This window comes from Sphaerodactylus townsendi, linkage group LG02 (assembly GCF_021028975.2).
Source record: "Sphaerodactylus townsendi isolate TG3544 linkage group LG02, MPM_Stown_v2.3, whole genome shotgun sequence".
NCBI lineage: Eukaryota > Metazoa > Chordata > Lepidosauria > Squamata > Sphaerodactylidae > Sphaerodactylus > Sphaerodactylus townsendi.
In genome coordinates, this window is record NC_059426.1 from 142,160,414 (window position 1) to 142,175,181 (window position 14,768).

Consider the following 14,768-nt stretch of genomic DNA (forward strand, 5'->3'; position numbering starts at 1 on the left):
AGGTGGTTTAAGAAACAGAACAAATGATCAACAATGTAATGAGGAATTTCAGAGAAAAACTGCTGGAACTCAGCACCCATATTAGGGGAAAATCTATGTATGTAAAGACCTGATATTATTCCAGCATAGGTTTATGCAAGGCTAGTCTAGAGCCCACTTCTTCAGATGCAATGAGTGGATCCTCATTGTGTGCTGTCAAGTCACTTCCAATTTATGGCTACTCTATGAATTAATATCCTCCCAAACATGCTATTAGTAACAACCTTGCTCAGATCTTGCACACTAAGGGTCATAGCTAACTGTATGGACCCCTCACTAGGGCTGATTTTGCATGCTGAAATTGCCCCTCTGTTGACATGGGGAATGCCTCAATGCAATCGGGAGTTTTGCACAGCCCCTGGTGCTGCAGCGTGGCTGCCACGTTTCTGCTCTGGAGCCGCCCTGCGACAATGGCTTTGCTCCACGAATTTCCTGAACTGCAAAGGTTGAGGTCCTTGTGAGATGCCCCTTTGTTGCTCTGGAGGCTTCCACTGGTGTGCAAAACTCCTCCGTAGCAGAAATGGGGCCAGTTTTTAGAAGGGAGGGAGCAACCTTGGGCAGAAAAGCAGCGCGTGCAGGTGCTGTGAACAGGAGGGTGGCAATTCTCTCGCACACACAAGGATTTTAGATTTATATTTTAGACGACAAAGGGTGTGGGGGGGGGGTAGAGGACTGCGATCCCATTGCACATGCAAGGATTTTAGACCGGGGGGAGGGCGCTGATTCTCAGTGCCTGTTTTGTGTTCAGAGTCACGTAAAACTAAAATAGTAAAAGTGAGTGGGGGGAATGGGTCAAGATTCAGCCAATCCGAATGCATTTTAGACAGGGAGTGTGAAGGATGGCAATCCTGTTGCACACACAAGGATTTTAGACCAGGGGGAGGGCGCCGATTCTCAGTGCCTGTTTTGTGTTCAGAGGCACGTGTTAGACAGGGAGTGTGAAGGATGGCAATCCTGTTGCACACACAAGGATTTTAGACCAGGGGGAGGGCGCCGATTCTCAGTGCCTGTTTTGTGTTCAGAGGCACGTAAAACTAAAATAGTAAAAGTGAGTGGGGGGAATGGGTCAAGATTCAGCCAATCCGAATGCAGGAAACAGGCTGCCCATGCATGGATGGAAGAGACTACACTGCAGTGCTTATGGGAAAGCCCCAGGCTTGTGGGGAACCATTTGGGGCTTCCCACACTGGCCCTGACTTGAGTGAAGGAAAGAGCCGGGCAGCAGTGGGGAACCAAGCAGGGTGAGAAATCTTGCAGCAAGTATGCTCCCCAGCTCAGCTACGGAGCTTTTAGAAAGTGCAAAATCAGCCTAGGTAGACCTTTTATGTAGCAGCTATACAAACAAATAAATAGAGTCAACGAGCTAGAAATGCAGGAAGTACAAGGTAAAATGTATTTATGTAAAATTCAAATGTATTCAAGAAAAATAGACCATTTATTTGTTTTACGAAGCAAGGTTTTGGTAGAATACCTAACAACATAACTTTAGGGTCCATTTGAAATTTGATCTTTAATATTTTTTGCATTTCTGTGTCAATCAATGTTAAAAAAATTATTGATGCAAGTCCACCATATATAGAAGAACGATCCAAGTTTTTCTTGACATTTCCAGTATGAACTCTTATATTTTTTATTTACTTGATATCTTCTGGGTTTAAACACCATATGTAAAATATACCAATTTTCTTTCAGCAGTTGGCTAGCAGTAAAAAAATTTTTTGTCCATAGTGTTTTCCACTGCTGAAAATTGTTCTTCTTGAAATGTCTGCATCCCTTTTATCACACAGTTCTTAACTTGTTCTGTTTCTGAATCATATTTAAGTAACATCTTATAGATACTTCCCATTAAGTGTTGTTTCTGCTGATCAATTTCTTTTTAAAATTCTGACATTTCTCTCAGGACACCGCCTGTTGTTTTTAAATTTCTCCTTAGACTTGAAGCGATTTGGAAATATATAATGTTCAATACATTTTCCCCTTCTTAATTTCTTGCCAAGATTTAATTTTTCCTTGAATATTAATCATCTCAGTTTTACAAAGCAAGTTGTCACCTGTATTTGTAGTTATACTAGTTGGTAATATTTATTAGAGTCCAATGTTGTGTGTTTGCTATAATTACCCATTGCTCAGTCTCCCTGCGCTTCTTGCCCTGTCTGCAATGAGGCAGGCATTACCTTTTACCCTGGGGTTCAGCGTTCCTTGTGGCGCTGAACAGCATCATGTTCATTGGATTGACAGCTCCACCCTGTTCAGCTCAGTCCAGCTCCACGCGTGTTCCCATTGGATGTGACTGGACATCCGCTCCCTCCCTCCCTCCCTTCTGGAAAAAAACCCCTCATCTTACTAGTCCAATGACTATAATAATTCAAATATCTTATGCAGCACATATCACAATTTAAATCACTTGGAGATTTCAGGGATAAGTGCTGTTTTTAATGTGTATATGTGAAGGCGGTGTGTGTGCTGCTGCAATGCCAGTGCTTAACTGACCATGGCTTGCAATCATGTTGGTGCTTTTTAGGTGGGAGGAAGGGTGAGACAAAAATTTGGTGTGAAAATGCTCAAAAAGCATTGTTTTTACAATGATTATCTTATTACCATATAATAAATTACAAACACTGAAACATTTGCCCCTGCCACGCAGCAGACACCTTGTGCATAACGGGCCAAAAACACCAATGATTTTATTACTATTATTATTATTCAGTACAACTAATTATTCAGTGTATTATCTTGCTCTTCCCCCCAAAGCAGGCTCAGAGCAGCTATCAATATATAAGCAGAGCTAGACCTTTCTGATTTAAGTCAATGAACTCAAAATGATGTCGCTCTGCTTAGGATGGCATTGCAAATATAAGTATAATATTGCTTTCAATTGGTGCTGCTTATTCAAGGATTCAATATTAAACACACATCTTTTTATCTCTGTGAAATATGATTAGGAAGGTTTTGCAAGTGAAATGGGAACTGCACATTACAGTAATGCTCTGGCCTTGTCAAATTATTAGTATTTTTTTACAGATCGCAGATGCTAGGATGGCTATTTCTAGAGGAAAGAGATGCTTTTTAATCCTTCCCCCGTGCTATTTTCCTTCTGAAAATTTCCATTTCTAAGCTGCTTTTGGAGGGAAGCCAGTACAATATAGCGGAGCTGTAACAAGGGCAAGTGAACACAAAGCTGAGAGGTGCAGAAAAAGTATATAACTAAAATAAAAAGTGTTATTATTATTCTTATTTATGTGTTTACTTTTGGGGCCAAATAAGTGTGTGTAATTGAAACACTGTGTGCGTGTTTTGTGTAATTCTATATTTTCATCTTGGGCACAAAATTAGCCAGTTACAGCTCTGCCTGTACAGCCTTCTTCAGAAGCTAAGCAAAGTAGGTACTTGATAGGAGACTACCAAAGAAGGCTCTGCAGAGGAAGGTGATGGGAATCCACCTTTACTTTCCACTTTGAAACCCCCCTTCTCAGGTTGCTATAAGTCAGTTGCAACTTGATAGCATTTATGTACATATATAAGCTGCTTTTATCTCCACTAAGGAAAATATATGGGGTACCAAGAAAAGTTAAAAAGTTGCTCCCTCTGGCCTTTCCTTGGAAAGTGGCTATCTCTAAAAGAAAGAAGTTTCTCAATAGCTTGGTTATCGCTTAAGACAATGGGTGTCTTATATTAATTTTATAGATTTTCCAGTAATATATCAACGTAAGATCGTTAATTTCTTCCTTAGGCTTGTTAATTTTTTTACGTCTTGTCTTAAATTGTTGTGTAAAACAACATGAGCTACGTAATGAATATGAAGCACTGCTGACCTGTTTTCCATTTGATTACATAATTCAAATAATATTACAAAATACTAGGCTTACAGTAAGCCTCCTTTGTGTGCTACTTTTTTATTCCGCTAACACAGTAGACTACAGGATGGCAATTCATTTTTCACCACCAGGTTAAAAGATGGAAACTCCAGGAGAGGACGGGAAAGGTATGGTAACAGATGCTTTTAAAAAAATCCTTGATGGCTGGTTGGTAAAAGACCTCTGTAGTGTCCCAAGGCCTAAGCAAAATGACCGGATCCAGACTTTGAGAGACTTCCTGAACTGTCAGGAGTTGCACAAAAGGGTAAATACCATCTGATGTAGTTTTCACCTCAGCACTGTTTTGCGCACAAGTGAAAAGCCACAGCTGGTTGACATTCTGTGTTTGATTGAAGAAGGTCTCTCAGCATGTGGGGCTGGCAACCTTAAAACTTGTACCTTCTGTAGTTGCGCCATAAATAACAACTTAATGGACAGTCATTAGCCTAGTGATTTGCATCCTTGCTGTAAAAATGTCATCTGCTATGTTCTGAAGATAACCTGCAGGAGAGGCCTATATTTGTTTTTGGGGATTTTTTGAAATTTTTTGGTTAGTTGGCAACCCTAGTTCATGCTTACCAGTTTGGGGGTGCCAAAAAAGAGACATGGAAGGCAGTGTCGCAAGGAGAGTCACTTTCCTCTGTTTAGCATGAGTGAAAACTGTAGCAGACAAAGGTCTGGCCAGGATTGCAGACCCCATGAATGGAGCTTGGCAGCCTGAGAAATCCTGGTTCCCATGGCGATTTTACTTAATCGGCTGCAGAGTCTTGATCCTGGACAAAAACAAACAGCAGGCTCCAGATGCCAGCTAACAGAGCAGGACTGTTTCCATAGTGAGGGCAGGCTTAGGGTGTCTGGCAGGGATGTGTTTGTGCTGCCATCAAACATTGTTTATATTGCATGTGCATGCAGGCACACACACACCCTGCAGCATGCGCAGGAGGGCAGCTGTCACAATGACACACACAGGAGCAATTGAAAAAGCAGCTGGGTGAAGAAGGGAGACAGGGAAGGACCAAGGAGGGATTCCACTCAGCTGAGGAACAAAGGGAAACCCTTCGCCCTAAACGGTGCTGGCTTGTAAAGTTGGGACAAGCACTGTGTGTACTCTGCACTTAAAAATACAAGAGAATTCTGAACCCGCACACTGTGCACCGTACACTAAGAAGATATATTTGGCAGCCTGCAGATATTCTGCACAAATCTGTGCACTTTCTTTTGCATCAGCTATTCTGATTTTTTTTTTGCTACATGCATAATGGGGAGGGGGGTTAGTTATGAGGAAGATTAAGGAGCAATGCAGGATTCCTCCCCCCAAATACACTTTATGACATTTCTGTAAGTATTGTCCATATTTTTACAAGGCTAGAAACATTTTTCGTTTGAAAAGCTGAGATTCTCAGGAAATTGAATTCTGCACCCTGTACCCTTGCCAAGTTTTTCCTAAGTTTGTGTAGAATTACAGCTCTGAGAATATTCAAGCTACTAGCTGCAAAGCCAAATTCTAGTAGGACAACTGTTATAAAAAATTCTAGTAGGACAACCGTTACAAAAAAAAACAACAACAAGAAATTCTTTGGCACCCTAAAACAAATTTATTATGGTATAAACATCTGTGGACAGTGTCCACTTTATCAGAGCAGCAGAGAAATTCTTAAAGGCGAAGAATTTTCTCATCTAACCAGCAGCTTTATCTATTTGGGGGAGATTTGGCTGTAGAAAGGCCAAAGAAATGTCTGCAGTTCAAACTTTCATCCTACAAGGGGAGGGCAACCAAGAATTACTCGCTATTTGGACTTAGTGGGTAGGAACCGCTGGGACGGGAGATCTCCTGCTATTACAACTGATTCTCCAGATAACAAAGATCACTTTCTCTAGAGCAGGAGTGTCCAACTCTGGTGCTTCAGATGTTCATGGACTACAATTCCCATCAGCCGCTGCCGGCATAGCCAATTAGCCATGCCAGCAGGGGCAGATGGGAATTGTAGTCCATGAACATCTGAAGCACCAGTTGGACACCTTTGCTCTAGAGAAAATGGCTGCTTTGTGGCGACCAGGGATGATTTGTGGGAGACTGACCTTATGAGATCCTGTCCTGTCTCAACCTCTACCCTCCCCAGGTTCAACCCCCAAATCTCCAGGAATTTCTCAGCCTAGAGATGGCAACCCCAATCTGTCCTTTCCCTCCAGAAAACCATAGCCAGGCACCTGTAATTCCCAGCCCACAGTGCAGAAACTCCAGTGGCCACCGTTCCCAGCTCAGCATCTCTGCTTATCATATGAGTACAGCTCTCTTTAGCAATCATCATAATATTGACCTAAAATGAGATAATTTCAAGGTATGCAAGAAGGAAGCAGAAGGGAAGTGTATGGGAGGGCATCTAATTGAGTTAAAACAGGTGTCTTGGTGGTGCAACCAAACAAGTATTCAATTTGGCTTTTGGAGGCCTGCTATAATATTGACTTGGGTGACCTTGGGCAAGTCATTCTCAGTGTAACTTGCTTTGCAGGACTGCTGTGAGTATAAACGAGATAAGAATTGTATGTGAATTTCTGCTGTCAAACTCTGCGCTCCTGTCCAGAGGCCTGATGTCAACATATCATTTACCAATGTTTCAAAGACAGATGAGGCCTGAATAAATGTTTGGAAAACATCTGCAGGAAAACAGACATGGTTGGCTTGTGCACAGATTCTTTTTGGAAAGATTTTTGGGATTTGGTATTATGATTCCCCCTTCCTTATTTCTCTGAACCCACTCCCGTTAATTAAAACATAAGGAAAATAAAGTTGGAGAGTATCTGGTATTCTGACTTCAGTTGCATTTTTCAGATTCTTTTCCCCAGGGATAAATGATGCCACATCAATGTGTCAGGAACAAACTTGGACTGCACCAACAGTTGTAACTATAGTAGAAATAGTTTACTGGCAGCATACTAGCCGTTGCCACAGTGCACTAGAGATCATACTTGAGGGTTGCCAAACTCCAGGTGTGGCCTGAAGATCCCCCAGAATCAGGGCTGAATCTATGGGAAACAGCAACTAAGGCAAACAAACCTGCACATGATGTTGGTATGCTTCTCATCCCCAGTGCGCTCTTGCGCCTCTCCAGGATGGTCAGGAGTGACCCTGGCCTCTTTGCCCTTTTCTAGGAGCAGCAGTGGCGTAGTGGTTAAGAGCAGGTGCACTCTAATCTGGAGAACCGGGTTTGATTCCCCGTTCTGCCACTTGAGCTGTGGAGGCTTATCTGGGGAACTAGATTAGCCTGTGCACTCCCACACACGCCAGCTGGGTGACCTTGGGTGAGTCACAGCTCTTTGGAGCTCTCTCAGCCCCAGGGTGTTTGTTGTGGGGTGGGGGGGAGGGGAAGGGAAAGGAGATTGTCAGCCCCTTTGAGTCTCCAGTAGAGAGAAAGGGGGGAGGTATAAATCCAAACTCTTCTCTTCTGTTTCCTCTCCCTCCCTGGAACCCAAGGACGTGTCCACAGAAAATGATGCCTGGATTAAGCTCACAAACTGTGCTCCCTCCAGCTACGGAGATGGCACCCAGCTTCAAGTAGGGATGGCACCCAGCTTCAAGTAGTACTCAGGGTACATGCCATACCTTAGATACACCACTACACAAAACTGCAACTTATCTCCACATGGTAGATAATTTCCCCTGTAATGAATAAGGTTATATATATGACAAAAATTATTTAGGTAGGGGGATTCCGAAATGCAAGAATATTATGAAGCATTCCAGATTAAGAGTCTGATGAGTATAAAGGAAGATAATGTTGAAGGAGGGTTAAGTTCGAAAATGAAATAAACGAAGGAGTTGGTGTTTATGGTATTTTTAATAAAGAGTTGAAGAAAGGAAATCAAACTGCAATAGGGCCAAGAAAGGTGCTACTAGATATGTGGGGAAAATGAAGAGGTAAATGGATGCCTGACACTCTGGATGTGGCACCTTTGGGAAGTGTGACTGGAAAAGAAGGGAAAAAAGTGATAAAAGTATTGAAAAGAAAAGGAATCCAAACTGTGGCAAATTTGATTAGAGAAGGAGGAGAAATTATGACATTACAAAAATTTATAGAGTTAGGAGGAAATGAGAACTGGTTGGTTTTGAGAGGTATTTGGGAAAGGATAAAGATTTCACGAATAAAAGGAGAATGTATAATGTTGAAGTGTCTTGAACTATATGAAAAATTTAAAGGTAAAATTCTAGGGCATATATAAAATATATGGTAGATGATAAGGAATTCATGATAAGAACATTGAATCAAAAATGAGAGAAGGAAGGATTTTTAGACACTGGAAATATTGAAAAATTAATAGACAGTTGGAAAAATATAAAGATTGAAAAATATATGGAGTTAGAAAGAAAAGTGATATTAAAATGGTACAGAACACCAAAACAACTAGCATATATGATAAAAGGACCTAGTTCCAAATGCTGGCACTGTGGAGACCAAGAGGCATATTATAGTCATATGTGGATAGAATGTGCAGAAGTGAAAAAATTTTGGGCAATTGTACTGTTATATATTGAGAAACTGGTGAAGATTAATATTGTTTTAAATGATGATTTAATGTTCATGGGTATAATGGAGGATAGAAGGGTGGATAAAAAATATAGTTACATGTATAAAATAATGATTAAAGCAGCCCATGCAACAATAGCTTTGGGCTGGAAAGAAAAGAAAAAATGGACAATTCAGAAATGGTTGGAATATATCTGGGAACAAGTGACACTAGATATTTTCGATATAATAACAAAAAATAAATTGTGGCAAGATAAACAGAGCGAAATTTTGAAGATATGGACAATATATGCGAACTGGATGAAAGAAGCTGGAGTCAATGAAGAAATATTGGAGAAGAGGCTACAGAGAATGAACTTACTGCTGTTTGTGTGATAAAATTATGAAGAAGATGTAACGGGGAGGGGGAAAAAGAGGGGAAATGTATTGTTTGAAAATGTATGATGAAGGATACTTATATAAAATGTAAAATTCAAATGATACAATAATTTTTTTAAAAAAGTTAATTTCCCCTGGATAAAATGGCTGCTTTTCTGGGTGGACTGTATGACATCATACATTGCTGATGTCCCCATAGGCTCCACCCCCAAATCTCCAGGAATTTCCCCACCTGATGTAGTATAGTGCCATTATGGAAGAACCCTCCGGGAGGATGAGGGATTTTATCCTGCCTTCCAGTATGTATAGGCTTGCCAACCTCCAGGTGGTAGTTAGAGATCTCCTGCTATTATGGCTGATTTCTAGGCAACAGAGATCAATTCACCTGGCAAAAATGGCTACTTTGGAAAGTAGACACTATGATTTTATACGAAATAGAAGTTCCTTCCCCTCCCAAATACCATGCTCCTCAGGCTTTGCCTCCAAAATCAACAGGCGTTTTCCAACCTGAAGCTCATAGTCCTAGGTTTATTAGCAACTAGGTTCCATGAGCAAAGTAGGCTACAGGATTACTTCCTCTTATTTATTCAGCCTTGCTGAAGTGAGTTTTAGGTGTACACATTAACCACAAGTTGCCTGATTTCCAGCAGTTGCTAGTCCTGGGAGGCTAAAAAGGAAGAGAAAGAAGCAGAGGGTGGGCTTCATCAAAGTTGCTAGGAACAGCTGTTGCTGTAGGAAGCCCCCAGAGGCTAAAGGGGAAAATGAAACAGTTTTGCTCATATTGTGGCTTTCTTTCTTTTGTGTAATTAAAGTACATTTTATGTTGCCAAGATACCTTACCTCATTGAGCTTCTTTGACCACCCAACTCCACTAAAGAATCTCTGCCTCAGGCAAAATGGCCTCTGGTAAAACACCTGTAGCTGGCAACCCTAACATGCACGAAGAGCCTGAGCCAGACATGCCCAGAACAGCACGGAAGTGAACCAGTGCTGCCAAGATCATATTATTAAACTGGAAGTGTCTCTGCTGGACATTTTCCAGACCATGCCAGCATAGCCGACTCTCCAGCCTGGGAAAAGGGTGGAACCCACTTTTAAGCTGACTCTTGCTGCTATTGGTAATGTAGCCAATTACAGGGTCTCTCCAGGGACACACAGGCTCCAGCTGTGTGAAGGCAATTCTTTGGGCAGTGGCTGAAAAGGGATAGTGGTGCCGTGATTTCTGCACAGAAAAACAACATTTAGGAGCCCAAACATTCCTCCATTCCCTTATTTGTAGCTATTATTTATCTGCAGACCATGGCCTCCTGTTTGACGCAAGAACTCGACTCCTCTGTTAAAAACTAGGATTTAGCCAGAGGAAGCAAGTTTGATCGGGGCACCCATGGGGAAGGTTAAAGAGGAAGGCTGTGGGTCAGAGATTCTCTCTGATGAGAGCCGTTTGGCTTGTGCTGCAGCCTGAGCAACATCCTCTGTCTTCCAGCAACTGCATACAAAGGAAGGGACTGCCTTGGCTTTTGCTTTGCCTGCCCAGCACATCAAGCTGCCAGGAATGGCTGCTGTCCCACCTCGTTTGCTTTGGCCCTGCATTTGCATTGCACTCTCCAAAATAAATCCAGTGTTTTCTCCAATAAGCCTCCGCCTGAAGCTTGATCCTGGCATCACTCACTGCAGCTTCCATGTCCTCGTCATGCAGACGCCTCCTGCTTCTTTATACGATCCCCTTCCCAGACTGCCTCTGCTTCTGCTGCTTGGGGCACAGAGCCCTTGTCCCAATTTCAGACTTGCAGACAACGGAGGGTGGCTGATTGTTTTCCATTAATGTGGGAAATTCAGACCTCCTCTGTCTTGATCATAATTCACAACCGGCAGTTGACATGAATGATAAATGATTTAAAATACAGTACTTTAGAATTAGTTAGCCGATTATGCCACAGGTTTTCATAAACAACGGCAGACTTAATTGAATCCTCCGGATAATCTGGGAAAGTGGTGGGAGGCACATGGGCTGAAGTGGGAGGGACAGTAAACCAAGTTGAAAGAAGCACAATTATTGGAGCATGGTGCATCATCTAATACTTTTCTATATTTTATTTATACAGTGGTGGTTCAACGGGGATGGGGTGGAGATCACCACAGAATACACATCTCTGACTCCACTCTACCTTCGTTTCTCACCCAAGGAGTTAACAGCAGAGTCCTAAGCAGAGTTGCAGCTTTCTAGTTTATTAAGTCAATGGGTTTAAAGCTGTAATTCTCCTTAGCAGTGCATGGTCAAGCTCCTTTCTACCCCATTCACCTGGTGTCCTGAAACAGAGCACATCAAGCCTTGTGGGGCTTCTCAAATTCTCACAGCTTGTTGAGAGCTTTATGGGCAGGGCTTGATGGGAATGCACAGCTTACTACACTATATTTCAAAAGCAAGTTCACCTCTCTTCTCATCCCCAATTGAAACAGAAGTGAAACATTTGCTCTTGTTTGTCCCTCGTTATCACTGCTTCTGCTTTTCCTCCCTCTCTCTGGAGCGTGGCCTTGGTTGTTGAGATTTAGATTGCAAATGTCTTGGATACAAACCTCCTTCTGTGTTCATCTTAACATGTAGAGTTCAGTTTTTATGTTGAGTATAAAATTAATAACAGGAATAGTATCAATAAAGTGACAAGACCAAATATCAAGACCAGGACGCTGGCAAAAAAAAAATACATCAGTTACTGAATTCCATTTATAATGTGCCATTTATAATGTCTCTTTGGTCCCTCTAGGCAGAAAAAGGAGACAGCACAGAACTGGTGTGTCAGGACAGAAGCCTCGTACTTCCCTTTGCCCCATCACCTCTCTCCTCTCCTTCTTCTTGAGGGCATTTGATGCCAAGGTTGCAGCAACCGACCCTGGGAATGCACCAGATGGGTTTTCTCAGACAGTTTATGCTGGAGCCGGCCTCCCCCAGCTGAAATAACAACAGCCTTAACCCAAAAATCTGATATTGCAGCCCATCGGAAAGACGCTAGACTCAGGGCAAACGAAAGACGCAGGGACCAGACCTGGAGACAACTGCAAGAAGAATCTCTTCTTAAAAGGTTGAGGGAAAGTGACAGGCCAGACAGAGACCAGGCTGGCTTGGAAGCGGCCCAGCCAATCTGAACCAAGCTGGAGGCGCCCAGGCGCTGAGAAGGCAGCTCTCCACGGATGTATCTAGGAAGGAGCGTGACCTCAGGAACGTCTCCTTCAGATGAGAAATCGTGGGACTGTTACTATTTGAATCAAGGAACAACAAAGGGGCTTCTGGGTAAAAAAAAATACAAAAAGATCCTGAGAACTGCCCAGATGAAGTTGTGGGTGGGAGATGCAATTCAAAGCTCACCCCACCCTTTTTCTGCAGTAGGATTGCCAAATCCAACTTGTCAGATTTCTGTAGATTTGAGAGAAGTGCCAGTGCATTTTGGGGAGGGAGCTCAGCAGGGTGTGATGACATAAAGGCCACCTTCCAAAGCTGCCATTCTCTCCAGGGTAAACGGTCTCTGTACTCTGAAGAGCCACTGTAATTCCAAGAGAACTCAAACTTTCCCTTGCTGGAAACCATGGCTCCGGTGTGCCTATGACAAATTCAGTGTGAGATTTGGGATTTATCATACATATAAGAAAACTGGGGGAAATGCTAGAATATATTGTTGAAGGCTTTCACAGCCGGAATCACTGGGGTGCTGTGTGGTTTCTGGGCTGTATGGCTGTGTTCTAGCAGCATTCTCTCCTGACGTTTCACCTGCATCTGTGGCTGGCATCTGAAGATCTCCTTTGAAGATGCCAACCACAGATGCAGGCGAAACGTCAGGAGAGAATACTGCTAGAACATGGCCATACAGCCCAGAAACCACACAGCACCCCACTGATACAATATAGTTTAAAAATTAGAATGATAGGGCTGGTGGAAAGATAAGAATTGGCTTGTCCAAGGCATTTTAAAAAACAGAATCCCTGCTATTGTCAAGGGCTTTCACGGCCAGATTCAACTGGTTGTGGTGGGTTTTCCGGGCTGTGTGGCCACGGTCTGTAGATCTTGTTCCTAACATTTCGCCTGCATCTGTGGCTGGCATCTGAAGATTGCCAAGAACAATAGATGCAAGCCGAAGCGTTAAAGGAACAAGAATCTACCAGATGCAACCACACAGCCCTGAAAACTCACTACAACTCAGATGCATCCATGCAACTTTTAAGAATTTTCTTTATTATTTATTAATTGCCAGCAATCCTCCAAGAAACCGACCTCTGTCACACCCTTTTGTCCCCTCACGACAACCCTGTGAGGTAGCTTAGACTAAGACAGAGAGAGTGACTAGCTCAGGTTCATCCAGTGAGCTTGATGGATCAGTGAGAACATGATCCTGTCCCCACCCCCCCAACCCCTTATGTCTGCATGACAAGGCCCACTTGACAATTTTTTGCTTTCTGCAGTTTTTAGGCTGCAATTCTATGCACAATTACTTGGGAGCAAAGCCTCACTGAAAGTAGGGGGGACTTACTACCAAGTAAAGATTAAACTGATCTGGCTGAACATGTGGCACAATCCTTTTGCACTTGGTCATCGGATCTGAGCATTGGCTTGCGCCTGCTGCTGTTTCTTGATCCCTTAAAGCAGGGATAATCACACAGTGGCTAAGGACCCATATGTGGCTTTTTGACATGCCACTTGCAGCCTTTCTGAGCACTGTTCTGCAGTGTGGCATCTGCCTCATGATTCAGGAAAGTGGACAAAGCCAATGGATAGTGGGACGTGGTAGGCACATGGTTCCCACCTTGAAATAGCTTCTGCCTGAGAAATGGGTAAGCTGAGAGCCTGCCTGAAGTACACACCTCATGCCAGGGATGTGGCTGATTTGCTTTGTGGTAACTGCAAGTGTGGCTTTCCGTTAACTGCTGCATGAATACCACAGCCTTAGAGGAAAGCAGCTGCCAGCAGGAGGGATGAGCTGCTACCACTGTAGGTGCATAAAACATAAATCTGGAAGATATCTCAAGGGTCATCTAGTCCAACTGTCTGCACAAGGCAGGAAATTCACAATGACTCCCTCCATTCCCCCAGTGACTAGGGGAAGGGAAAAACCTTCAGGATCCCGGGCCAATCTGGCCTGGAGGAAATTCCTTTCTTACCCCAAAGTGGAAATCAGCATTAACCTGGGCGTGCAAGAAAGGGCCAAGAGAGCTGAGTACTGGTTTATCCCTTCCTGCCCTCCCTCTCATAATCTGCCTAAGTCCACCTTATGCCTAAATTCACACAGTAATTGATATCTTATGTGACACATTCAGGAACCACTTTTACTCAGTTGCTTTTAGGAGCAAAGAACACAATTGAGGTGGGCAGTTGTGTCTGATGGAAGGTGCTTTATAGAATTATATTAGGTGAAATGAGAGAAGTGTAGGAGTCTTCTTGGCCACATCAGGCCAGCCATTCCACCAGGCAGAGATACAGCATGGTCTACTGGTTAAGAGCAGTGGACTCTGGAATCTGGAGAACAGGATTTGATTCCACATTCCTCCATATGAGCAGCAGTTTTTTATCTGGTGAACTGGATTTGTTTCCCTGCTTCTACACATGGAGTCTGCTGGGTGACCTTGCGCTAGTCACAGTTCTTCAGAACATTTTCAGCCCCACCTTGGGCTGTGGATGGGGCTGCCTGGCTCTTTATCATTTTACAGCCAAGACTTTTGTACAGGTAGAATCAGTATTGTGATTTTATACACTGCTGGTTTTCCCACTAACATTCTGCAGGCCACATTTATAGTGCAAATGCATAATGGGTGGCACAGCACTGGCAGGCATACCCTGCACAATATAAGTGGGCAGTAACACAACATCTTTTTCTAATCCCTAAAGACACATGCAAAAGAATCACTGAACAATGTAGCTTTGTTCAAGTAAAATAAATAGAAATTTGTATGGTAGTATCACAGTAACCCAATTATATATAATTATATAATT

The 14,768-nt window shown here is 43.0% G+C and overlaps 1 long non-coding RNA gene across 1 annotated transcript; it reads left to right on the top strand.

Annotated features, from left to right (window-relative positions):
- Positions 1-3,800: 3,800 nt before the first annotated feature.
- On the top strand, positions 3,801-6,698 carry LOC125426893. Its single transcript, XR_007243593.1, has 2 exons — positions 3,801-4,021; positions 6,404-6,698. It is a non-coding gene; the product is annotated as an uncharacterized LOC125426893 (long non-coding RNA).
- The last annotated feature ends 8,070 nt before the right edge of the window (positions 6,699-14,768 follow it).